At 48.2% G+C, this 27,512-nt stretch overlaps 1 long non-coding RNA gene across 1 annotated transcript; it reads left to right on the top strand.

The window, feature by feature from the left end:
* The first annotated feature begins 2 nt into the window (after positions 1-2).
* Positions 3-27,214, top strand: LOC147083652 (uncharacterized). Its single transcript, XR_015075962.1, has 2 exons — positions 3-281; positions 26,900-27,214. It is a non-coding gene; the product is annotated as an uncharacterized LOC147083652 (long non-coding RNA).
* Positions 27,215-27,512: the final 298 nt, after the last annotated feature.

Here is a 27,512-nt window from a genome sequence, read left to right as displayed (position 1 = left end):
GATTATAATAAAGTAAAATACGAGAAAAACAAATCCTGAGAGTCGGGCGGGCGGGACCTCCGCGGACGCCGAACGGAGCGCATTGAGCCGCGCGGGGGTGCGGAGTGAGCTGGAGAAATGTCATTCTGACTGACGGGAGCGCGGCCCAATAGGAAGAGGGCTGAGCTGGGAGGACTGAACTGGGCGGCCTGGTCCTCCAACCAATGGCGGCGCGGCAAGGGGGCGGGCCCTGGGCCTCCAGCTCAGGTGCGCTGGGGCCGATTGTGACGCACTGTCCCCAGGTGAGAGCAGCACAAGGCTGGGGCTGGAATCTGGGAGAGGGGCCGCAGTCAGCACAAGGCTGGGGCTGGAATCTGGGAGAGGGGCCGCAGGCAGTGGGCCTGGCAAAGGGACACAAGCTTCACAATACAAGCTTCTTTCAAATGCACAATTGTTTCCTACACACAGCCTTGGTCACTGCAAAAAAAACTGTTTAACAATTCATCATAACTCCCCTACTTTAGGAGAGGGGTAGAGTGCAAAAAGCAAGGAAGTTATGATGAAACTGTGTAAAAGACTGGAGTCAGCTGTGGCTCAGTGGATAGCAGAGTCAGAAGGTTGTGGGTTCAAATCCCGCTCCAGGGACTTGAGCACATAAAGCGAGGCTGACACTCCAGTGCGGTGCTGAGGGAGCGCCGCACTGTCAGAGGAGCGGCGCTGAGGGAGCACCGCGCTGTCGGAGGAGCAGTGCTGAGGGAGCGCCGCACTGTCGGAGGGGGCAGTACTGAGGGAGCGCCGTGCTGTCGGAGGGTCAGTACTGAGGGAGTGCTGCACTGTCGGAGGGGCAGTACCGAGGGAGCGCTGCTCCATCGGAGGGGCTGTACTGTGGGAGCGCCGCACTGTTGGAGGGGCAGTACTGAGGGACCGCCGCACTGTCGGAGGGTCAGTACTGTGGGAGTGTCGCACTGTCGGAGGGGCAGTACTGCGGGAGCACCGCACTGTCTGGGGAAGCAATGCTGTGGGAGAGCCGCATTGTCGGAGGGGCATTAATGAAGGAGCGCTGCAGTTTCGGATAAGCGGCCTTACGGATGAGACGTTAAACCGAGGCCCCCGTCTGCCCACTCAGGTGGACGTAAAAGATCCTGTGGTGCTATTTGGAAGACGTTATTCCCGGTGTTTTGAGCCCAATATTTTTCCCTCAATCAAAATGATGAAAAAACAGATTATCTGGCCATTTTCACATTGCTGTTTGTGGGAGCTTGCTGTGCACAAATTGGCTGCCGCGTTTCCCACATTACAGCAGTGACTACACTTCAAAAGTACTTCGTTGGTTGTAAAGCACTTTGGGACGTCCGGTGGTCATGAAAGGCGGTTAAGAAGGCAAATGGTATGCTGGCCTTCATTACAAGAGGATTTGAGTACAGGGGTAAAGAAGTCTTACTCCAATTATATCTTCTTAGGCAGTCCCTCGGAACCAAGGATGACTTGCTCACACATTAAAAATGAGTTCTCAGGTGACTGATGAGTTCACACAGGTGGGGCAGACGGTAGTTGAAGGGGTGGGTGGGTGGGGTGCTTCGGTTGATGTGCGCTCCTTGCGCTTGGCTTCCGCTTGCTCCCGGCGAAGAGACTCGAGGTGTTCGGCGCCTTCCTGGATGCTTCTTCTCCACTTTGTGCGGTCTTGGGCCAGGGATTCCCAGGAGTCAGTGAGGATATTGCACCTTTTCAAGGAGGCTTTGAGGGTGTCCTTGAAGTGTTTCCTCTGCCCACCTGGGGTCTCTTGCTGTGCCGGAGCTCCGAGTAGAGCGCTTGTTTTGGGAGTCTCGTATCGGGCATGCGGACAATGTGACCCATCCATCGGAGCTGATCGAGCATAGTCAAAGCTTCGATGCTGGGGATGTTGGCCTGAGCCAGAACACTGACGTTGGTGCGTCTATCCTGCCAATTAATTTGCAGGATCTTGCGGAGGCAGCGTTGGTGGTACCTCTCCAGTGCACCTCAAAGCACTGGAGAGGTAGCACCAACGCTGCCTCCAATTATATAGGGCCTTGGTGAGACCACACCTGGAGTACTGTGCACAATTGTGGTCTCCTTACCTAAGGAAGGATATACTTCGGGACCAGCGGGAGCAGTGAGTCAGAGCCCGGTATAAAAACCGGAGAGAGGCGAGGCCCGAGACCAGTCGGGACCAGCGGGAGCAGTGAGTCGGAGCCCGGTATAAAAACCGGAGAGAGGTGAGGCTCGAGACCAGTCGGGACCAGCGGGAGCAGTGAGTCGGAGCCCGGTATAAAAACCGGAGAGAGGCGAGGCCCGAGACCAGTCGGGACCAGCGGGAGCAGTGAGTCGGAGCCCGGTATAAAAACCGGAGAGAGGCGAGGCCCGAGACCAGTCGGGACCAGCGGGAGCAGTGAGTCGGAGCCCGGTATAAAAACCGGAGAGAGGCGAGGCCCGAGACCAGTCGGGACCAGCGGGAGCAGTGAGTCGGAGCCCGGTATAAAAACCGGAGAGAGGCGAGGCCCGAGACCAGTCGGGACCAGCGGGAGCAGTGAGTCGGAGCCCGGTATAAAAACCGGAGAGAGGTGAGGCCCAAGACCAGTCGGGACCAGCGGGAGCAGTGAGTCGGAGCCCGGTATAAAAACCGGAGAGCGGCGAGGCCCGAGACCAGTCGGGACCAGCGGGAGCAGTGAGTCGGAGCCCGGTATAAAAACCGGAGAGAGGCGAGGCCCGAGACCTGTCGGGACCAGCGGGAGTAGTGAGTCGGAGCCCGGTATAAAAACTGGAGAGAGGCGAGGCCCGAGACCAGTCGGGACCAGCGGGAGCAGTGAGTCGGAGCCCGGTATAAAAACCGGAGAGAGGCGAGGCCCGAGACCAGTCGGGACCAGCGGGAGCAGTGAGTTGCAGCCCGGTATAAAAACCGGAGAGCGGCGAGGCCCGAGACCAGTCGGGACCAGCGGGAGCAGTGAGTCGGAGCCCGGTATAAAAACCGGAGAGAGGCGAGGCCCGAGACCAGTCGGGACCAGCGGGAGCAGTGAGTCGGAGCCCGGTATAAAAACCGGAGAGAGGCGAGGCCCACCAACTCAGCAGCGGGGAGAGAGGTAAAAAGTAATCAGAGTGTGACGTCACCAGGGAGCAGGTAAGTGATTGGTTGGTGAGTATTTCTCTTTTTTAAACTTTAACTCTGTAGTTTATAGTTACCAGGGTCTTTCTGGTGTAGCAGGGACTGTTGGTAGACTATACAAGCGCCTTAGAGATATTTTTAATTGGTGATAGTAAATTAATTTAAATTAAGTAAAGGGAAGGTCATGCCAGGTGAGCCCAGCCCCGTGATATGCTCCTCTTGCTCTATGTGGGAATTCAGGGAACCCGGTGCCCCTGATGACCACGTGTGCCAGAGATGCATCCATCTGCAGCTACTAGCAGACCGGATTGAGGCGCTGGAGCTGCGGGTGGATGGGTTGTTGAGCATTCACGATGCTGAGAGGTTCGTGGATAGCACATTTAGTGAGTTGGTCACACCGCAGGGAAGGGCTGCACAGGAAGACAGGAAATGGGTGACCAGCAGGCAGAGCAATAGAAGCAGGCAGGTAGTGCAGGAGATCCCTGTGACCATTCCCCTCTCAAACAAGTATACTGCTTTGGATACTGTTGGGGGGGATGACTCACCAGGGGAAGGCAGCAGCAGCCAACTTCCTGGCACTGGGGGTGCTCCTGCTGCCAAGGAAGGGGGGAAAAAGAGTGGGAGAGCAATAGTGGTAGGGGATTCTATAGTAAGGGGAACAGATAGGCGTTTCTGTGGCCGTAGACGTGAATCCAGGATGGTTTGTTGCCTCCCTGGTGCCAGGGTCAAGGATATCACTGAGCGGCTGCAGGGCATTCTGGAGGGGGAGGGGGAGGGTGAACAGCCAGAGGTCATGGTCCACATTGGTACCAATGACATAGGTAAAAAGAGGGATGAGGTCCTGCAGCAAGAATTTAGGGAGTTAGGTGAAGGATTAAAGAGCAGGACCTCAAAGGTTGTAATCTCTGGATTACTCCCGGTGCCATGTGCTAGTGGGTATAGGAATAGGAAGATAGAACAGATGAATGCGTGGCTAAAGGAATGGTGCAGGGGGGAGGGCTTTAGTTTCCTGGATCACTGGGTCTGCTTCTGGGAAAGGTGGGACTTGTACAAGTCGGACGGTTTACACCTGAACCAGAGGGGAACCAATATCCTTGCGGGGAGGTTTGCTAGCACTGCTGTGGGGGGGTTAAACTAACTTGGCAGGGGGATGGGGTACAGAGTGGAGCTATAGTAGGGGATGATTTACAGCCAAATACAGAGGAAAAAACAAGTCAGCTGGGAAGGCAGAGCAAATATGTGAAGGCAAAAGGGAATATGGCAGGGCTGGAAGGCATTTATTTTAATGCAAGGAGTCTTGCAAATAAGGTGGATGAACTGAAGTTGTTGTTGAGCACATGGGAGTACGATATTGTTGCTATCACGGAGACATGGTTGAGGGAGGGTCAGGACTGGCAGCTCAATATTCCGGGGTATAGAATCTTCAGGCGAGACAGAGGGGGGTGTAAAAGGGGAGGGGGTGTTGCAATATTAATTAAGGAGTCAATTACTGCTGTAAGGAGGGATGATATATTAGCGGGTTCCTCTAATGAGGCCTTATGGGTAGAACTTAAAAACAAAAAGGGGGCAAGCACGTTGCTGGGAGTGTACTATAGGCCCCCAAACAGTCAGGGGGAGATAGAGGAACAGATATGTAGGCAAATCTCAGAGAAGTGTGAAAATAATAGGGTAATAATAGTGGGGGATTTCAACTTCCCCAATATAAATTGGGATAGTCAGAGTGTGAAAGGCTTAGAGGGTGCAGAACTCTTAAAGTGCATCCAGGAGAGCTTTTTGAGCCAACATGTAGAAAGTCCTACAAGAGAGGGGGCGGTACTGGACCTAATTCTGGGGAATGTAGCCGGGCAAGTGGTGGAAGTATCAGTAGGAGAGCATTTTGGCGACAGTGACCATAATTCGGTGAGATTTAAGGTGGTCATGGAAAAAGACAAAGACGGCCCGGAAATAAGGGTTCTAAATTGGGGGAAGGCCAATTTTAATATGATAAGGCAGGATCTGGCCAAAGTGGACTGGGAGCAGCTACTTATAGGAAAATCCACATCAAAACAGTGGGAGACTTTCAGAAGGGAAATAGAGAGAGTACAACGCCAACATGTTCCTGTAAAGGTCAAGGGTGGGACCAACAAGCAAAGGGAACCTTGGATGACAAGGGATATACAAAAATGCATTAGAAATAAAAGGGGGGCTTTTGGCAGTTACAAAAGACGGAAGAAGCCCTAGAGGAGTATAAAAAGTGCAGGGGCATACTTAAAAAAGAAATTAGGAGGGCGAGGAGGGGCCATGAAATAACACTGGCGAGCAAAATAAAGGAAAATCCTAAGATGTTTTATAAGTATATTAAGGGCAAGAGGATAACCAGGGAAAGGGTAGGGCCCATTAGGGACCAAAGTGGCAATCTGTGTGTAGAGCCAGATGATGTAGGCGGGGTTTTAAATGAATTTTTTGCATCTGTGTTCACTATGGAGAAAGACGATGCGGACATAGAAATCGGGCAAGGGGACTGTGACATACTTGAACATATTAGCATCGAGAGGGAGGAGGTGCTAGCAGTTTTAGCAGGCCAAAAAGTGGATAAATCCCCAGGCCCGGACGAGATGTATCCCAGGCTGCTGTGGGAGGCAAAGGAGGAGATTGCAGGGGCTCTGACACAAATTTTCAGAACTTCTCTGGCCACAGGGGATGTACCAGAGGACTGGAGAACAGCTAATGTAGTACCATTATACAAGAAGGGAAGCAGGGATAAACCAGGGAATTACAGGCCAGGGAGCCTAACATCTGTGGTAGGGAAATTATTGGAAAAAATTCTGAGGGACAAAATTAGTCTCCACTTGGAGAGGCAAGGATTAATCGGGGATAGTCAGCATGGCTTTGTCAAGGGTCATAGAGTCATAGAGTCATAGAGTCATAGAGTAATACAGCACGGATAGAGGCCCTTCGGCCCATCGTGTCCATGCCGGCCATCAAGCCCTGTCTAATCTAATCCCATATTCCAGCATTTGGCCCGTAGCCTTGTATGCTATGGCATTTCAAATGCTCATCCAAATGCTTCTTAAATGTTGTGAGGGTTTCTGCCTCCACAACCCTTTCAGGCAGTGAGTTCCAGACTCCAACCACCCTCTGGGTGAAAAAGTTCTTTCTCAAATCCCCTCTAAACCTCCCGCCCTTTACCTTGAATCTATGCCCCCTAGTTATTGACCCCTCTACTAAGGGGAAAAGCTCCTCAGCATCCATCCTATCTATGCCCCTCACAATTTTGTACACCTCAATCATGTCCCCCCTCAGCCTCCTCTGCTCCAAGGAAAACAAACCCAATCTGCCCAGTCTCTCTTCATAGCTGAAGCGCTCCAGCCCTGGTAACATCCTGGTGAACCTCCTCTGCACCCTCTCTAACGCGATCACATCTTTCCTGTAGTGTGGCGACCAGAACTGCACACAGTATTCCAGCTGTGGCCTAACCAGTGTTTTATACAGCTCCATCATAACCTCCTTGCTCTTATATTCTATGCCTCGGCTAATGAAGGCAAGTATCCCATATGCCTTTTTTACCACCTTATCCACCTGTTCCGCCGCCTTCAGGGATCTGTGTACCTGCACACCCAGATCCCTCTGACCCTCCGTCTTGCCTAGGGTCTTTCCCTTCATTGTGTATTCCCTTGCCTTGTTAGACCCCCCAAAGTGCATCACCTCGCACTTTTCCGGGTTAAATTCCATTTGCCACTGTTCCGCCCATCTGACCAACCCATCTATATCGTTCTGCAGACTGAGGCTACCCTCCTCGCTATTTACCACCCTACCAATTTTAGTATCATCCGCGAATTTACTGATCATACCCTTTACATTCATATCCAAGTCATTAATGTAGACCACAAACAGCAAGGGACCCAGCACCGATCCCTGTGGTACCCCACTGGCCACAGGTTTCCAGTCACAAAAACAACCTTCGACCATCACCCTCTGCCTTCTGCCACTAAGCCAGTTTTGTATCCAATGTGCCAAGGCACCCTGGATTCCATGGGCTCTTACCTTCTTGACCAGTCTCCTGTGCGGGACTTTATCGAAGGCCTTACTGAAATCCATGTATACCACATCCACTGCGTTACCCTCATCCACACACCTAGTCACCCCCTCAAAAAATTCAATCAAATTAGTCAGACATGATCTTCCCTTGACAAAGCCATGTTGACTATCCATGATTAATCCTTGCCTCTCCAAGTGGAGACAAATTTTGTCCCTCAGGATTTTTTCCAGTAATTTTCCTACCACTGATGTTAGGCTCACTGGCCTGTAGTTCCCCGGTTTTTCCCTACTACCCTTCTTGAATAATGGAATAATGGGTAAATCATGTCTGACAAATCTGATTGAATTTTTCGAGGGGGTGACTAGGGGGGTGGATGAGAGAAATGCTGTGGATGTGGTTTACATGGACTTCAGTAAAGCTTTTGACAAAGTCCCGCATAGGAGACTGGTCAAGAAGGTAAGAGCCCATGGGATCCAGGGTGCCTTGGCGCATTGGATCCTAAACTGGCTGAGTGGCAGGAGGCAGAGGGTGATGGTCGAAGGTTGATTTTGTGACTGGAAGCCTGTGTCCAGTGGGGTACCTCAGGGATCGGTGCTGGGTCCCTTGTTGTTTGTGATCTACATAAATGATTTGGATGAGAATGTAAAAGGTATGATCAGTAAGTTCGCAGATGACACGAAAATTGGTGGGGTGGTAAATTGTGAGGAGGAAAGCCTCAGGCTACAGGACGATATAAACGGGTTGGTCAGATGGGCGGAAAAGTGGCAAATGGAATTTAACCCTGAAAAGTGCGAGGTGATGCATTTTGGACGGACAAATAAGGCAAGGGAATACACAATGAGTGGTAGGACCCTAGGAAGTACAGAGGGTCAGAGGGACCTTGGTGTACATGTACATAGATCCCTGAAGGCAGTGGAACAGGTAGATAAGGTGGTGAAAAAGGCATATGGGACACTTGCCTTCATTAGCCGAGGCATAGAATATAAGAGCAGGGAGGTTATGATGGAGCTGTACAAAATGCTGGTGAGGCCACAGCTGGAGTACTGTGTGCAGTTCTGGTCGCCTCACTATAGGAAGGATGTGATTGCTTGGAGAGGGTGCAGAGAAGATTCACCAGGATGTTACCTGGGATGGAGCGCCTCAGCTATGAAGAGAGGCTGGACAGGCTGGAGTTGTTTTCCTTGGAGCAGAGAAGGCTGAGGGGGGACCTGATTGAGGTGTACAAAATAATGATAGAATTCTTCATTAAGATGGAGAATAAAGTTGTTGAATCACAGACTAGTGTGCTTAATTTAAATAAAGGGAACTACGATGGTCTGAGGTGCGAGTTGGGTAGGATTGATTGGGGAATGTCACTCAAAGGGTTGACGGTGGATAGGCAATCGCAAACATTCAAAGACTGCATGGATGAACTACAGCATTTGTTCATCCCAGTTTGGCATAAAAATAAAACAAAACAGGTGACTCAATCGTGGCTAACGAGGGAAATTAGGGATAGCATAAGATCCAAGGAGAGGACATATAAATTGGCCAGAAAAAGCAGTAATCCAGAGGATTGGGAACAGTTTAGGATTCAACAAAGGAGGACAAAGCGATTAATTAAGAAAGGGAAAATAGAATACGAGAGTAACCTTACAGGGAACATAAAAACTGACTGTAAAAGCTTCTATAGATATGTGAAGAGAAAAAGATTGGTGAAGCCAAGCGTAGGTCCCCTGCAGTCAGAATCAGGGGCATTTATAATGGGGAACAAAGAAATGACAGAGCAACTAAATACATATTTTGGTTCTGTCTTCTCAAATGAGGACAGAAATAACCTCCCAGAGATGCCGGGGAACATAGGGTCTGATGAAAGGGAGGAACTGAAAGAAATCAGTATTTGTAGGGAAATGGTGTTAGGGAAATTGATGGGATTGAAGGCCGATAAATCCCCAGGGCCTGATAATCTACATCCTAGGGTACTTAAGGAAGTGGCCCTAGAAATAGTAGATGCATTGCTGATCATCTTCCAACATTCGATGGAATCTGGAACAGTATCCATGAATTGGAGGGTAGCTGATGTTACCCCACTATTCAAAAAAGGTGGTAGAGAGAAAACGGGGAATTACAGACCGGTAAGCCTGACATCATTAGTGGGGAAAATGCTAGTGTCCATTATAAAAGATGTAATAGCAGAGCACTTGGAAAACAGTGACAGGATCGGACAAAGTCAACATGGATTCACAGATGGTAAATCGTGCTTGACTAATCTACTGGAATTTTTTGAGGGTGTACCTATAAAATAGGTAAGGGAGAACCAGTGGATGTGGTGTATCTGGAATTTCAGAAGGCCTTCGATAAGGTCCCACATAAGAGATTAGCATGTAAAGTTAAGGCACATGGGATTGGGGGCAAGGTATTTACTTGGATAGAGAACTGGTTGGCAGACAGAAAGCAAAGAGTTGGAATAAACGGGTCCTTTTCCGAGTGGCAGGCAGTGACTAGTGGGGTACCGCAAGGATTGGTCCTAGGACCCCAGCTATTCACAATATATATTAATGATCTAGACAAGGGAACTAGATGTAATATCTCCAAATTTGCAGACGACACAAAGCTGGGTGGGCGTGTGTGTTGTGAGGAGGATGTCGAGAAACTCCAGGATGATTTGGACATGTTGGGTGATTGGGCAGAAACATGGCAGCTGCAATATAACGTGGATAAATGTGAGGTTGTCCACTTTGGTGGCAAAAACAGGAAGGCAGATTATTATCTAAATGGCAATAGATTGGGAGAAGGGGGCTTGATAGGGTGGATGCTGGGAGAATGTTTCCCTTGGCTGGGGAGTCTAGAACCAGGGGCCACAGCCTCAGGATAAAAGGTAGGCCATTCAGGACTGAGATGAGAAGACATTTCTTCACACAGAGGGTGGTGAATCTTTGGAATTCTCTACCCCAGAGGGCTGTGGAGGCTTAGTCATTGGGTATATTCAAAACAGAAGTCGATAGATTTCTGACTAGTAAGGGCACCAAGGGATATGGTGATAGGGCCGGTGAATGGAGTTGAGGCAGAAGATAGCCATGATCTCATTAAATGGTGGAGCAGGCTCGTAGGGCCGAATGGCTGACTCCTGCTCCTATTTCTTATGTTCTTATAAATACAAGTCTTTCTTTCTTATTGTGTTCAATTCTGGGCACTGCACTTTAGGAAGGATGTAAAGGCCTTAGAGAGGCTGCAGAAAAGATTTACCAGAATGGTTCCAGGAATGAGGGACTTCAGTTATGTGGAGAGACTGGAGAAGCTGGGATTGTTCTCCTTAGAGCAGAGGTTAAGGGGAGATTGACCAGAATGGTACCAGGGATGAGGGACTTCAGTTATGTGGAGAGACTGGAGAAGTTGGGGTTGTTCTCCTTAGAGCAGAGAAGGTTCAGAGGAGATTTGATGGAGGTGTTCAAAATTGTGAGGGGATCTGGACAGAGCAGATAGAGAGAAACTGTTCCCATTGGCGGAAGGCTTGATTTAAGGTGATTGGCAGAAGGTCCAAAGGCGACATAGAAACATAGAAGATAGGAGCAGGAGTAGGCCATTTGGCCCCTCGAGCCCGCTCCGCCATTCAATGAGATGATGGCTGATCATCCAAGTTCAGTACCCTGTTCCTGCCTTCTCTCCATATCCCTTGATCCGTTTAGCCTTAAGAAATATATCCAACTCCTTCTTCAATATATTTAATGAACTGGCCTCCACTGCTGTAGTGTCCGTGTGTTGATAAAGACACTGAAGACAGGAGTTGGTTCATAGGTATTTACCAAGCAAAGTCTGGGGGGGGGTTCTAACGGATATACAAAATACACAGGCTTATATAACCCGAGTGGCAATCACCGGCACCACAGCACACCTGGGGCTCTTAAAGGCACATACACTACAATTCCTCCCCTTTTAGCTAACCAGTACATCATATTTTAAGTAATTATTAATTTACATGTTATAAGCAAAATAATATACATTGCTGTAGTTAATTAATTATAAGTCAGTCTCTCAGGAGGCTTCCTGACTCGGTCCGGATAACGCCTTGGGGGTGTAGTAGTTTCTGGTGGTGTAGTAGGTTCTTCTGGCAAGGCTGATTCGGCTTGAATGCCTGTGTCGGGTTCATCGGGTTCCTGTATCACCGGATCGGAGGTAGATATGGGTATCTCTACTTCATCGTTAGATGTATAGAGTTGTGGTGTAGGTTGTCCCTTTTCGGATGACTTTATGATTTGGTCAGCATGGCGCCTTATTATGCTTTCTCCAATGTCCACAGTATACATCAGTGGTCCTAGTCGTGTGCAGATAGTTCCAGGCTGCCATTTCTCGGTACGGTAGACCCGAGCCAAAACTTGTTGACATATCTGGAAGGTTCTAGTTGGACTTTCATTCATGCCTTGAAATTGCCGGTTCTCCACGTCCCTTCTGATGTTGGGCTTGACCAAATCCAGCCGGCATCTTAGGTTTCTATTGAAGAACATCATGGCGGGAGTTTGGTTGGTAACCATATGTGTTGCATTCCTGTATGCGAATAAGAAGTTATCCACCTTGTGCTGAAGTTTTATGTCTTCATTACCCATGGCCTTTATGGCCTTCTTGAAGGTCTGGACAAACCTTTCAGCCAATCCATTGGTGGCGGGATGGTATGGGGCGGACGTGTAGTGCTTAACCCGATTGTTTTTTAAGAACTTTCTGAATTCTTCGGACACAAATTGCGGTCCATTATCAGAACAGATCTGTTCCGGCAGCCCATTCCTGGCAAATATGGTCCTTAATACTGTGATGGTTTTTTCCGTGGTTGTGGAGGACATCTTTATTACCTCCGGCCACTTGGAGTGTGCATCAACCGCGATTAAGAACACTGAGTCCATAAATGGACCAGCAAAGTCGATGTGTACCCTTTGCCAGGGAGATGAGGGCCACTCCCATGGATGTAGAGGGGCTTGTGGTGGAGCGTTTTGGACCTTCTGGCATCCTAGGAAGCTCTTGGTCATTTCTTCGATGTCTGCATCGATACCTGGCCACCATACTAATGCCCTGGCTAGGTTCTTCATTTTCACTCCACCCAGATGCCCCTCGTGAAGCTCCTTTAGAACTTTATCCTGGAGTTTGGGTGGAATCACCACTCTGGATCCACACATCAAGGTTCCTCGGCACACTGACAGCTGTTCTCTTCTTTGCGAGAATGCTGGCAACAGTGGTTCGCCATGTGCTGGCCATCCCTTCACTGTTAAATCGTAGACCCGTGAAAGAGTCGGGTCATTTCTCGTTTCCCTTTCAATGGCAGAATTTGTTACTGGTATACATTCCAGTATGGTAGAGTGGAACATCTCCATTGGGTCTACTGTAGGTGCCTCTTCTACCATTGGCAACGGTAGGCGCGATAAACCGTCAGCATTCCCATGCTGTTTTGACCCTTTGTATTCTATGTTGTATTGGTGTGCCCCTAGAAAAAGGGACCACCTCTGTAGCCTTTGCGCTGTCATAATGGGAACACCCTTTTTAGGGTTGAATATGGAGATGAGGGGTTGATGGTCAGTCAACAAGGTAAATTTTTGTCCGTGTAGGTAATGGTTGAATTTCTTTACTCCCCATACGAGGCTGAGTGCTTCCCTGTCGATTTGGGCATAGTTACGCTCAGCTGAGTTCAATGAGCGTGACGCAAAAGCTATCGGCCATTCCGAGCCATCAGGGAATTTATGCGATAATACTGCTCCTATGCCATAAGGGGATGCATCGCATGCCAGTCTGATTGGCAGTGATGGGTTGTAATGAGCCAAAACTTCTTTGGATGTGATTAAATCTTTGCATTTATGGAAGGCACGTTTGCAGTCTTCGTTCCATTTCCAAATTACTCCTGTTTGTAGCAGTTCATTAAGAGGGTGTAGAAGAGTTGATAAGTTCGGTAAAAATTTATGATAGTAATTTATTAATCCCAGGAACGACCTTAATTGTGAAACATTTTCAGGTGCTGGGGCTTTTATGACTGCCTCAATTTTTTCAGGTGACTTATGCAACCCTTCCTTATTTATTATGTGGCCACAATATGATATTTAATTTCGGAAAAATTCGCACTTGGGGCGATTTTCTCGTAGGCCCCGTTCTCTCAGCCTAGTGAGCACCTGCTCTAAATTGGCAAGGTGCTCGTTGTCGTTTTCTCCTGTTACAAGGATGTCGTCTAGGTAGCATTGAGTCCCCGGAATCCCTTGGAGGACTTGCTCCATAGCTCTTTGCCAGATAGCTGGAGTGGGTGCTACTCCGAAAACCAGTCGATTGTACTGGTACAGACCTTTGTGTGTGATATTTTTTAGAGGCCTCTTCAACCTCCATCTGTAGATGTGCCTGTGCCAAGTCAATTTTGGTGAAACATTTCCCTCCGGATAGTGAGGCGAAAATATCTTCTATCCTCGGAAGAGGATACTGTACCGTGTGAAGGACCGGGTTTACAGTCACCTTGAAGTCTCCACAGATGCGAATTTTTCTCTGTTCTTCAGATTTATCATTCTTCAAGGCTTTCTTCATGACTGGGGCGATGGGTGTTGCCCACTCGCTCCAATCTATTTTAGATAATACGCCTGCCTTTTCCAAATTCTCCAGCTCTGCCTCGACTGCTGGACGAATTGCGTATGGCACCGGTCTTGCCTTAAAAAACTTGGGAATTGCTGCATCTTCCACTTTTATTGAGGCAGTGATGCCTTTTAAGGTTCCTAGTTTCTCTTGAAACACTTCCTTGGCGTTGGCCAAGATGTCTTTTAATCGTTCAGGTATGACGTCATCATCATCTTTTTCCTTACTGGTCACCGTCAGTGCCTGAATGGAGTGCCAGTCTAAACGTATTTTTCTGATCCATTCACATCCCAACAGCGGTGGACCACCATCTTGTAGAACGTATAAATACAACTTCTGTATTTCCTTGCCGTTGTATTCAACAGGCACCCTTATTTTTCCTTAGGGGTATACTTTCTGCCCCGTATATGTTTTCAAGATAATGGATGTGTCTTTTAAAGGTATATGCGGAAATAGCCGCTCGTAATCCCGTCGATTTATGATGGTCAGAGCTGATCCTGTATCTCGCTCCATTTTAACTGGGGACCCTGCTATTGTGAGGGTAACCCAAATGGTCTGGTAATCTTCTTTGGCAATTACATTATGTAATTTGAGAGAGCTTAGTCTCTTGTTCCCGGAGTCGCTATCGCTCTTCTGGTCTTCAGAGCTACTGTCCGTCATCATTTGTACCTTTCTGTGCTTTTCCTTATTGATTCTTTTCCTGTTAGTGGATTTTTTGTTTTCAGATCGGCACACATGTGGAATGTGTCCCATCTTTCCGCATCGCCTGCATGCTTTGTCCTTGAACCAGCAGTCCCTCTGTTCATGGGTGGATCTGCCGCAGCGATAACATCTCTCGAAACCCCGTGTCATTTCATGGGTGCCGAAGTCCTGTGGCCTTTACTGTATCTCTGCAGCTCCTATTGCACTGAAAGCCTTATCCAGTGTTAAATTTTTCTCAGAAGATAGCTTTTTTTGTGTTTCTACACTTAGGGGATCGCAGACGAATTTGTCTCACAGAGAATCTGCCAGTCCTGCCTCGAATTGGCAGTGTACGGTATCAACAATCTCCTTAAAATTCTTGTCCATCGGTTTGGCTGGAGTGATTAAGTTTCGTAACAGCTTGTATGTCTTTGCGCCCATTAGATCCAGAAGTACTGAAGCTTTTTTTTCATCTTCTATTCCATTTGCGGTGCAATATACCTCCACTCTTCCCACATATGTGGTCCAATCCTCTGTCTCGTTATCAAAAACATAAATATTGCCAAAATTAGGCATTTTAGAAAAGATATGGCGCTTCCCGTGCTTTTCTTTCTTGCGGGTTAGGTTGATTGGCTATGATAAATTGACCCTTCGTGTTAGGGGGATTAAATACGTGGGGTTACGGGGATAGGGTGGGATATGTGTTGGTGCAGGGGTTACGGGGATCGGGTGAAATGGCCTCTATCTGCACTGTGGGGTTTCTGTGATTCTGTAGAAAAGATATGGCGCTTCCCGCGCTTTCCCGCCACTGCTGCCAATGACAACGCTGTTTACTGCGGTTTCCGTTTGTTTTATTTTTTTATTTATTGTTGGAGACTCGTTCCCGCCGGTGTTTCTCTCCAGGTCTGAACGCTGACCTGCTTGCCGTGTCGGCCATCTCCCGAGTGCTCCCTCCCAGTCCGTTATTGCTTGCCTCCGATTTCGCTGCCTGTCTCAGCTGCAGAGCCAGCCGCTGGAGCCCCAGCCTGACGTCCAGGAAGGATTAGCGCAGTATCTGCCACCAGCTTGGCCAGCTGGTGAAACCACAGCTTCTCTCACTTCCTTGAGTCTTCAGGACGCCCGAGGAATCGATGTCCTTGAGGTGCTGCCGAATTGTAGGTAAGTCCGTTTCCACTTCGTCGCCACTGTAGTGTCCGTATGTTGATAAAGACACTGAAGACAGGAGTTGGTTCATAGGTATTTACTAAGCAAAGTCTGGGGAGGGGTTCTAACGGATATACACAATACACAGGCCTATATAGCCCGAGTGGCAATCACCGGCACCACAGCACACCTGGGGCTCTTAAAGGCACATACACTACAACCGCCTTCTGTGGTAGAGAGTTCCACAGGTTCGCCACTCTCTGGGTGAAGAACCTCCTCCTCATTTCTGTCCTAAATGGCCTACCCTTTATCCTTAGACTGTGTCCCCTGGTTCTGGACTCGCTGACCATCAGGAACATCCTTCCTGCATCTAGTCTGTCCAGTCCTGTCAGAATTTTATAAGTTGCAATGAGATCACCTCTCATTCTTCTAAACTCTATCGAGTACAAGCCCAATCGACCCAATCTCTCCACATATGTCATTCCTGCCATCCCAGGTATCAGCCTGGTGAATCTTCGCTGAACTCCTTCCATGGCAAGAACATCCTTCCTCAGATAAGGCGACCAAAACTGCACACAATACTCAAGATGTGGTCTCATCAAGGCCCTGTACAACTGCAGCAAGACATCCTTGTTCCTGTACTCAAACCCTCTCGCTACAAAGGCCAACATACCATTTGCCTTCTTAACTGCCTGCTGCACCTGCATGCTTACCTTCAGCGACTGGTGCAAAAGGACGCTCAGGTCTCGTTGCACTTCTCCATCTCCCAATCTAATGCTGTTCAGATAATAATCTGTCTTCCCGTTTTCGCCACCAAAGTGGATAACCTCGCATTTAACCACATTATACTGCATCTGCCATGCATCTGCCCAATCACCCAACCTGTCCAAATCATACTGGAGTTTCTCTGAATCCTCCGCACAGCACACACGCCCACCCAGATTTGTGTCATCTGCAAACTTGGAGATATTACACCTCGTCTAGATCATTTATATATATTGTGAATAGCTGGGGTCCTAGCACCGATCACTGCCTGCCACTCGGAAAAAGACCCGTTTATTCCAACTCTTTGCTTCCTGTCTGCCAGCCAGTTCTCTATCCAAGTCAGTACCTTGCCCCCAATCCCGTGGTCTTTTACTTTGCACGCTAATCTCATTTGCGGGACCTTATCGAAAGCCTTCTGAAAGTCCAATTACACCACATCCACTGGTTCTCCCTTATCCCTACCAGTTACATCTTCAGAAAATTCCAGTAGATTAGTCAAGCATGATTTACCTTTTGTAAATCCATGTTGACTTTGTCCGATCCTGTCACTGTTTTCCAAGTGCTCTGCTATTACATCTTTTATAATGGACTCTAGCATTTTCCCCACTACCGATGTCAGACTTACCGGTCTATAATTCCCCATTTTCTCTCTACCACCTTTATTAAATAGTGGGGTTACATTAGCTACCCACCAATCCATAGGAACTGTTCCAGAGTCTATAGAATTTTGGAAGACAACCAGCAATGCATCCACTATTTCTAGGGCCACTTCCTTAAGTACCCTAGGATGTAGATTATCAGGCCCTGGGGATTTATCGGCCTCCAATGCCGTCAATTTCCCTAACACCATTTCCCTACAAACACTGATTTCATTCAATTCCTCCCTCTCATTAGACCCTATGTTCCCTGACATCTCTGGGAGGTTATTTGTGTCCTTTTTAAGACAGAACCAAAGTATGTATTTAATTGGTCTTAAAAACTTTAAAAGACAGCAAAAAATAACAAAAAGATTGATTAAGAAAGGGAAGATAGATTATGAAAGTAAATTAGCAAAAAATATTAAAACAGATAGTAAGAGTTTTTATAGATATATAAAAAGAAAAAGGGTGGCTAAAGTAAATGTTGGTCCCTTAGAGGATGAGACCGGGAAATTAATGGTGGGAAATATGGAGATGGCAAAAACACTGAATGAATATTTTATATCAGTCTTTACAGTAGAAGACACTAAGAATATCCCAACACTGAACAAACAGGGGGCTAAAGGGGGGAGGAGCTGAACACGATCAAAATCACTAAGGAAGGGGTACTCGGTAAAATAATGGGACTCAAGGCGGACAAATCACCTGGACCTGATGGCTTACATCCTAGGGTCTTGAGGGAAGTGGCGGTAGGGATTGTGGATGCATTGGGAATAATTTTCCAAAACTCCCTGGACTCGGCAAAGGTCCCGGCAGACTGGAAAACTGCTAATGTAACACCCTTATTTAAAAAGGGCAGTAGACAGAAGGCTGGAAACTATAGACCGGTTAGCCTAACATCTGTGGTAGGTAAAATTTTGGAGTCCATTATTAAGGAGACCGTAATAGGACATTTGGATAATCATAATTTAATAGGACAAAGTCAGCATGGTTTTATGAAGGGGAAGTCATGTTTGACAAATTTGTTGGAGTTCTTTGAGGAAGTAACATATAGGGTGGATAAAGGGGAACCAGTGGACGTAGTGTATTTAGACTTCCAAAAGGCATTTGACAAGGTGCCACACGAAAGATTATTGCTTAAGATAAAAAATCACGGGATTGGGGGTAATATTCTGGCATGGATAGAGGATTGGCTATCTAACAGAAGGCAGAGAGTTGGGATAAATGGTTCATTCTCAGACTGGCAATCAGTAACTAGTGATGTTCCGCAGGGGTCAGTGCTGGGTCCCCAACTCTTTACAATCTATATTAACGATTTGGAGGAGGGGACCGAGTGTAACATATCAAAGTTTGCAGATGATACTAAATGGGAGGGAAAGTAGTGAGTGAGGAGGACATAAAAAACCTGCAAGGGGACATAGACAGGCTAAGTAAGTGGGCAGAGATTTGGCAGATGGAATAGAATACTGGAAAGTGTGAGGTTATGCACTTTGGCAGGAAAAATCGTAGAGCAAGTTATTATCTTAATGGCAAGAAACTGGAAAGTACTGAAGTACAAAGGGATCTGGGGGTCCTGGTGCATGAAACTCAAAAGGTTAGTATGCAGGTGCAGCAAGTGATTAAGAAGGCCAATGGAATGTTGGCTTTCATTGCTTGGGGGATAGAATATAAAAATAGGGAGGTATTGCTTCAGTTGTACAAGGTATTGGTGAGACCGGACCTGGAATACAGCGTACAGTTTTGGTGTCCATACTTAAGAAAGGACATACTTGCTCTCGAGTCAGTACAAAGAAGGTTCACTCGGTTAATCCCGGGGATGAGGGGATGGACATATGAGGAGAGGTTGAGGAGATTGGGACTCTACTCATTGGAGTTCAGAAGAATGAGAGGCGATCTTATTGAAACATATAAGATTGTGAAGGGGTTGGATCGGGTGGATGCGGGGAGGATGTTCCCGATGATGGGTGAAACTAGAACTAGGGGGCATAGTCTTAGAATAAGGGGCTGCTCTTTCAAAACTGAGATGAGGAGGAACTACTTCACTCAGAGGGTGGTAGGTCCATGGAATATGCTGCCCCAAAAAGCTGTAGAAGCTACATCATTACATAAATTTAAAACAGAAATAGACAGTTTCCTAGAAGTAAAGGGAATTAAGGGTTATGGGGAGCGAGCAGGAATTTGGACATGAGTCTAGGTTCAGTACCCTGTCCCTGCCTTTTCCACATATCCCTTGATCCCTTTAGCCTCAAGAAATATATCCAACTCCTTCTTGAATATATTTAATGAACTAGCCTCCACCGCCCTCTGTGGCAGAGAATTCCACAGGTTCACCACTCTCTGGGTGAAGAAATTCCTCCTCATTTCAGTCCTAAATGGCTTACCCCTTATCCTCAGACTATGACCCCTGGTTCTGGACTCTCCGGCCATCAGAAACATCCTTTCTGCATCTAGTCTGTCCAGGCCTGACAGAATTTTATAGGTTTCGATGAGATCCCCTCTCAATCTTCTAAATTCCAGTGAGTATAAGCCCAATCGACACAATCTCTCATCATACGTCATTCCTGCCATCCCAGGTATCAGCCTGGTGAATCTTCGCTGCACTCCCTCCATGGCAAGAACGTCCTTCCTCAGGTAAGGTGACCAAAACTGTACACAATACTCAAGGTGCAGTCTCACCAAGGCCCTGTACAACTGTAGCAAAACATCCTTGTTCCTGTACTCGACCCCTCTTGCTACGAAAGCCAACATATCATTTGCCTTCTTAACCGCCTGCTGCACCTGCATGCTTTCCTTCAGCGACTGGTGCACAAGGACACTCAGGTCTCTTTGCACTTCCCCTTCTCCCAATCTATTGCCATCTATTGCCATTCAAATACTAATCTGCCTTCCTGTTTTTGCCACCAAAGTGGATAACCTCACATTTATCCACATTATAGTGCATTTGCCATGTTTCTGCCCAATCACCCAACCTGTCCAAATCATACTGGAGTTTCCCGACATCCTCCTCACAGCTTAACCTCCCGCCCAGCTTTGTGTCATCTGCAAATTTGGAGATATTACATCCAATTCCCTCGTCCAGATCATTAATATATATTGTGAACAGCTGGGGTCCTGGGACTGATCCTTGCGGTACTCCACTAGTCATTGATTGCCACTCAGAAAACGACCCGTTTATTCCAACTTTTTGCTTTCTGTCCGCCAACCAGTTCTCTATCCAAGTCAATACCTTGCCCCCAATCCCATGTGCCTTAATTTTGCATGCTAATCTCTTATGTGGGACCTTATCGAAAGCCTTCTGAATGTCCAAATACACCACATCCACTGGTTCTCCCTTATCTATTTTACCAGTTACATCCTCAAAAAATTCCAGTAGATTAGTCAAGCATGATTTACCTTTTGTAAATCCATGTTGACTTTGTCCGATCCTGTCACTGCTTTCCAAGTGCTCTGCTATTACATCTTTTATAATAGACTCTAGCATTTTCCCCACTACCGATGTCAGGCTTACTGGTATAATTCCCCGCTTTTTCTCTACCACCTTTTTTGAATAGTGGGGTAACATTAGCTACCCTCCAATCCATGGGTACCGTTCCAGAGTCTATCGAGTTCTGGAAGATGACCAGCAATGCATCTACTATCTCTAGGGCCACTTCCTTAAGTACCCTGGGATGTAGACCATCAGGCCCTGGGGATTTATCAGACTTCAGTCCCATCAATTTTCCTAACACCATTTTCCCACAAATACTGATTTCTTTCAGTTCCTCTCTTTCATCAGACTCTATGTTCCCCGGCATCTCTGAGAGGTTATTTGTGTCCTCCTTTGTGAAGACAGAACCAAAGTATGTATTTAGTTGGCCTGCCATTTCCTTGTTTCCCATTATAAATTCCCCTGATTCTGACTGTAAGGGACCTACGCTTGACTTCACCAATCTTTTTCTCTTCACATATCTATAAAAGCTTTTACAGTCAATTTTTATGTTCCCTGCTAGCTTACTCTCATATTCTATTTTCCCTTTCTTAATTAATCCCTTTGTCCTCCTTTGTTGACTCCTAAATTGCTCCCAATCCTCAGGATTATTGCTTTTTCTGGCCAATTTATATGTCCTCTCCTTGGATCTTATGCTGTCCCTAATTTCCCTTGTTAGCCACGGTTGAGTCACCTTTTTTGTTTTATTTTTATGCCAAACTGGGATGAACAAATTCTGTAGCTCATCCATTCGGTCTTTGAATGTTTGCCATTGCCTATCCACCGTCAACCCTTTGAGCGCCATTCCCCACTCAATCCTACCCAACTCGCTCTTAGACCATCGTAGTTTCCTTTATTTAAATTGAGGACCCTTGTCTCTGAGTCAACTACTTCTTTCTCCATCTTAATGAAGAATTCGATCATATTATGATCGCTCCGACCCAAGGGGCCTCGTACAACAAGATTCCTAATTAATCCTTTCTCGTTACATAATACCCAGTCTAAGATGGCCTGATCTCTGGTTGGTTCCTTGACATATTGGTCCAGGAAACCATCCTGTAAACACGCCAGGAATTCCTCCTCCACAGTATTGTTACTAATTTGGTTGGCCCAATCTATATATAGATAAAGTCACCCATGATGACTGCTGTGCCCTTATTGCACGCTTCTTTAATTTCCCTTTTAATGCCATCCCCAACCTCCACCTTACTGGTTGGAGGTCCATATATCACTCCCACGAATGTTTTTTTCCCCTTAGTATTTCTCAATTCTACCCATAATGATTCTACATCATCAGAGCTAATATCCTTCATTACAATTGTATTAATCCCTTCTTTAACCAGTAATGCTACCCCACCTCCCTTTCCTTTTTGCTTATCTTTCCTGAATATCGAATACCCCTGGATGTTGAGTTCCCAGTCTTGGCCATCCTTGAGCCACGTTTCTGTAATCCCAACCAAATCGTATTCGTTTACCTCTATTTGCGCAGCCAATTCATCCACCTTATTACAAATGTTCCTCGCATTAAGACACAAAGCCTTCAGGCTTGTTTTTTTAATGCTCTTAGACCTATTAGAATTATTATTTACTGTGGCCACGTTTGATTTAAACCGTTGATTTCTCTGACTGCCACTTTTGTTTTTCTCCTTCCTATCTTTTGCTTTTATCCCTGTTTTCCTTTCCTCTGTCTCCCTGCTCAGGTTCCCAACCCCCTGCCATTTTAGTTTAAACCCCCCCGAACAGTGCTCGCAAACCTCCCCGCAAGGATATTTGTCCCGCTCTGGTTCAGGTGCAACCCGTCCAACTTGTACAAGTCCCACCTTTCCCAGAAGCAGGCCCAGTGATCCAGGAAACTAAAGCTCTCCCTCCTGCACCAACTCTTTAGCCACGCATTCATCTGCTCTATCCTCCTATTCCGATACTCACTAGCACGTGGCACCAGGAGTAATCCAGAGATTACAACCTTTGAGGTCCTACTCTTTAATCTGCTACCTAGCTCCCTAAATTCTTGTTGCAGGACCTCATCCCTGGTTCTTCCTACCTATGTCGTTGGTCCCAATGTGAACCACGACCTCTGCCTGTTCACCCTCCCCCTTCAGAATGCCCTGCAGCCGTTCAGTGACATCCTTGACCCTGGCACCAGGGAGGCAACAAACCATCCTGGAGTCATGTCTACAGCCACAGAACCGTCTATCTGTTCCCCTTACGATAGAATCCCCTACCACTATTGCTCTCCCACTCTTTTTCCTCCCTCCTGAGCAGCAGAAGTGTCCCTGGTGCCAGGAAGTTGGCTGCTGCTGCCTTCCTCTGGTGAGTCATCCCCCTCAACAGTATCCAAATTGGTATACCTGTTTGAAAGGGGGATGGCCACAGGGGTCCCCTGCACTACCTGCCTGCTTCTACTGCTCCGCCTGGTGGTCACCCATTCCCCTTCTGCCTGTGCAGCCCTACCCTGCGGTGTGACCAACTCATCATATGTGTAATCCACGACCCTCTCAGCATCATGAATGCTCCACAACCCATCCATCCGCAGCTCCAGCACCTCAATACGGCCTGTTAGTAGCTGCAGCTGGATGCATTTCTGGCACACGTGGTCATCAGGGACACTGGCAGCGTTCCTGAATTCCCACATAGAGCAAGAGGAGCATAACACGGGGCTGGGCTCTCCTGGCATGACTTACCCCTTTAATTAATTTAAATTAATTCAATACCGCCAGTTAAAGATATACTCTAGGGTGCTTATTTACCAACTGTCCCCACTACACCACAGGGACCAAGAAATTATAAACCGCAGAATTTAATCTTGTAATAAAAGAAATACTCACCTACCAATCACTTACCTGCTTCTTGGTGACGTCACACTTGGATTACTTTTTACCTCTCTCCTCTGCTGTTGAATTGGTATGCCTCGTTCACTGCCGCCGGTTTTATCTGCCGCCGGTCGCGCCTCTGCTCTCCCCCAGGTCCAAGCTCTCTGGTCGGGCCTCGTTCGCTGCCGCCGCTTTTATCTGCTGCCGGTCGCGCCTCTGCACTCCCCCAGGTCCAAGCTCTCTGGTCGGGCCTCGTTCGCTGCCGCCGCTTTTATCTGCCGCCAGTCGCGCCTCTGCGTACAAAGGGATCTGGGGGTCCTGGTGCACGAAACTCAAAAGGTTAGTATGCAGGTGCAGCAAGTGATTAAGAAGGCCAATGGAATGTTGGCTTTCATTGCTAGGGGGATAGAATATAAAAATAGGGAGGTATTGCTTCAGTTGTACAAGGTATTGGTGAGACCGCACCTGGAATACTGCATACAGTTTTGGCGTCCATACTTAAGAAAAGACATACTTGCTCTCGAGTCAGTACAAAGAAGGTTCACTCGGTTAATCCCGGGGATGAGAGGATGGACATATGAGGAGAGGTTGAGTAGATTGTGACTCATTGGAGTTCAGAAGAATGAGAGGCGATCTTATTGAAACATTTAAGATTGTGAAGGGGTTAGATTGGGTGGATGCGGGGAGGATGTTCCCGATGATGGGTGAAACTAGAACTAGGGGGCATAGTCTTAGAATAAGGGGCTGCTCTTTCAAAGCTGAGATGAGGAGGAACTACTTCACTCAGAGGGTGGTAGGTCCATGGAATATGCTGCCCCAAAAAGCTGTAGAATCTACATCATTGCATAAATTTAAAACAGAAATAGACAGTTTCCTGGAAGTAAAGGGAATAAAGGGTTATGGGGAGCGGGCAGGAATTTGGACATGAGTCTAGGTTCAGACCGGTCATGGCCCTGTGGGTAGCGGAGCGGGCCCAGGGGCCGTGTAGCCTGATCCTGCTCCTATTTCGTGTGTCTAATTCTGTTAGATTCAGGAGATGGTTCTGTGATAGTAGATTGGCGGTTAGGATCAGATCAGCCATGATCTTATTGAATGGCGGAGCAGGCTCGAGGGGCCGATTGGCCTACTCCTGCTCCTATTTCTTATGTTCTTATGTTCTTCCTTTCCCTGGATCAGGAGAAGGCATTCGACAGGGTGGATCAGGAGTATTTCTTCGGGACTCTGCGCGCATTCCGGTTCGGGATGCATTTCGTCAGCCGGATCCGACTTTTGTACGCCGCCGCGGAGTGTCTGATTAAAGTTAACGGGTCTTTGACGACGCCCCTTCACTTCGGGGGAGGAGCTGCATCAGGGATGCCCCATGTCCGGTCAGTTATATGCAGTCTGCGTGGAGCCTTTCATGCGCCTCTTGCGGAAGAGGTTGACGGGACTGGCTCTGCAAGGGCTGGGCATGGAGGTCGTCCTCTCGGCTTACGCCGATGACGTGCTCCTCATGGTCACGGATCCCGCTGACTTGCGCAGGATGCGAGAATGCCAGCAGATTTACTCGGACACATCCTCCTCCAGGATCAACTGGGAGAAATGCTCCGGATTCCGGGTGGGTCAGTGGCGGGTGGACTCCCTGCTGGAGGTGTTCAGGCCCTTTGCCTGGAGCACCACGCACCTCCTCTACTTGGGAGTCTACCTGGCCGGCGAACTGGCAAGAGCTGGAGGCCAAAGTCAGCGCTCGCCTAGGACGCTGGACAGGACTGCTCAGAGTGTTGTCCTTACAGGGGTTGAGCACTGGTCATAAACCAGCTGGTGGCCGCCATGTTGTGGTACCAGTTGGTCACTTTGATCCCGCCCCCTGCATTTGTTGCCAAGATGCAGAAGAAGCTCATCGACTTCTTCTGGGACAAAGGGAAGCACTGGGTCTCTGCCGCAGTTCTGAGTCTCCCGCTTAGGGAGGGCGGTCAGGCGCTGGTGTGCCTTCATACCCAGGGTGCGTCTTTCCGTCTTCAGATGCTGCAGAGATACCTGTATGTCGAGAATCCTCCGAGGTGGTGTGCGCTGGCAACGTATTTCTTCCGCCAGCTGCACGGTCTCAATTACAACACGCAGCTCCTGTTTGTGGAATTGGGCCGTACGCGTGCCTGCCTGCGGGAGCTGCCTGTCTTTTACCAGGAACTGCTATGGGTCTGGAACAGCGTCGCCTCCAGGTGGAGTTCTCCCCCGTTAGGAGTGGCAGCTCTCCTTTGGAAGCCGCTGCTCAGGAATCCGCACCTCCACGACCGCGGGTTCGGGCGGCTGGTGGAGGGCAGGGCTGTGCCTGGTAAGGTGACCAGGGTCGGGGACCTGCTCGATGGTGGAGGAGTGGGCTGGATGGTGCCGGAGGAGCTGGTGCAGCGCCTGTCTTGGGCCAACGTCCGGCTCGCGGCCAAAGCCATCGAGACGCTGAAAGCGGCACTGGGCCCTGACTCCACTAAGTGTATCGAGGAGGCTCCCACTAGGTGTATCGAGGAGGCTCAAGCACATGGGGCGATCCCGTCCGAACTGACCCCCGTTTGGACGGAATTCCTCATCGACGCGCGGCCCCAAAACCCCTCAGGAACCGGCGCCTCACAGCTTGAGCCGTCTCGGGGAAATGCCCTCCGTGCCTTTTAGTTTTGCACGGAGGGGTTTCCTGTACGGGCTGCTCCTGCACACTCTCCACTTTAAATCTTCACCTGCCATCCGGACACGCCTTGCCGTGCCATCTTGCCATCCAGCAGAGGCAGAGGGCCCCAATGGGGGGCTCTCTATGCGGGAGTCCTCCCTTTATCCATTGGGGACTTGGCCTGGAGGGTGTTGCATGGAGCAGTCCCGTGCAATAAGATTTTGGATAAGTTCCCGGACTCCCAGGCTGCTTGCTATTTCTGCGGCCTGGAGGAGTCCGTGTTCCATATTTATGTGGAATGTGAGAGGTTGCAGCCCCTCTTTCACTATTTGAAGGGGCTGCTCCTCGATTTTTGGTTGCACTTCAGTCCCACGCTCTTGATCTACGGCCACCCAGTGCGGAGGGGAGCAGACAGATCGGAGGACCTCCTCGTGGGACTGCTCCTGGGCCTGGTGAAAGTGGCCATTAATAGGTCCAGGCAGCGGGTGGTCGAGGGGGTCGTTCGGCCCGATTGCCTGCCTCTCTTCCACGGCTATGTTCACACCAGGGTGGCCCTGGAGATGGAGCACGCGGGATTGGCAGGACTGGACAGACTTGATGCAGGAAGGATGTTCCCGATGGCGGGGGAGTCCAGAACCAGGGGTCACAGTCTGAGGATAGGGGGTAAGCCTTTTAGGACTGAGATGAGGAGGAATTTCTTCACCCAGAGAGTGGTGAACCTGTGGAATTCTCTACCACAGAAGGCAGTAGAGGCTAATTCACTAAATATATTCAAGAAGGAGTTGGATGTATTTCTTAAGGCTAAAGGGATCAAGGGGTATGGGGAGAAAGCAGGGACAGGGTACTGAATTTGGATGATCAGCCATGATCGCATTGAATGGCGGAGCAGGCTCGAGGGGCCGAATGGCCTACTCCTGCTCCTATCTGCTATGTTTCTATGTGTCCACCAGCACACTTGAGGCCTTCCGAGACCGGTGGGTGCCGCGAGGACTGGAGTGCATTGTCACCCTGGCCGGGGTGAATTTAATTTAATTTGATAAGTTAAAAAAATTTATTTAAGTTTTTAAGTTTCTTTACAGTCCACTTGTTCGGCCGGGAGAGCGAGAGGCCCTGCTCGGCGATGCAGAGAGCCCTGCAGATGGAAAAGAATGTCAACCAGGGTCTGCTGGATCTGCACAAACTCTCCACTGTGAGCACCGACCCTCATCTGTGTGAATTCCTGGAGACCCATTATCTGGATGAACAAGTGAAGACGACCAAGAAGTTTGTAGAGACTGGGACCCCTGCCTTGTAGGCATGAGGGCTTGTGACTTTGTACAAAGAGCTGAGACCTGAGCTCTGTAAATGTCACTTACTGTAAATAAAATGTTCAATCTTAAATTAAAAAAAAAAAATTTTTAAGATTATTTAAAGACAAATTTCCTCCAGTTTCACAGACAGCCTTTGTCACTGCAATAATTTCTTAAATGTTTAATCATTAAATCAAAAGCATCAAAAAGGAAGAGAGTAGCAAAAGTAAAGAAAGACTTGCATTTCTATAGCGCCATTCAAGACCACTGGACGTCTCAAAGCGCTTTACTTTTTGAAGTGCAGTCACTGTTGTAATGTGGGAAGTGCAGCAGCCAATTTTTACTCAGCAAGCTCCCACAAACAGCAACGTGATAATGACCAGATAATCTGTTTTTGTTATGT

This window comes from Somniosus microcephalus, unplaced genomic scaffold (assembly GCF_052327205.1).
Source record: "Somniosus microcephalus isolate GS21.2 unplaced genomic scaffold, FLI_Smic_1.0 scaffold46, whole genome shotgun sequence".
NCBI lineage: Eukaryota > Metazoa > Chordata > Chondrichthyes > Squaliformes > Somniosidae > Somniosus > Somniosus microcephalus.
Note: the sequence above shows the minus strand (reverse complement) of the source record. Positions and strands in the feature narration are given on the sequence as shown.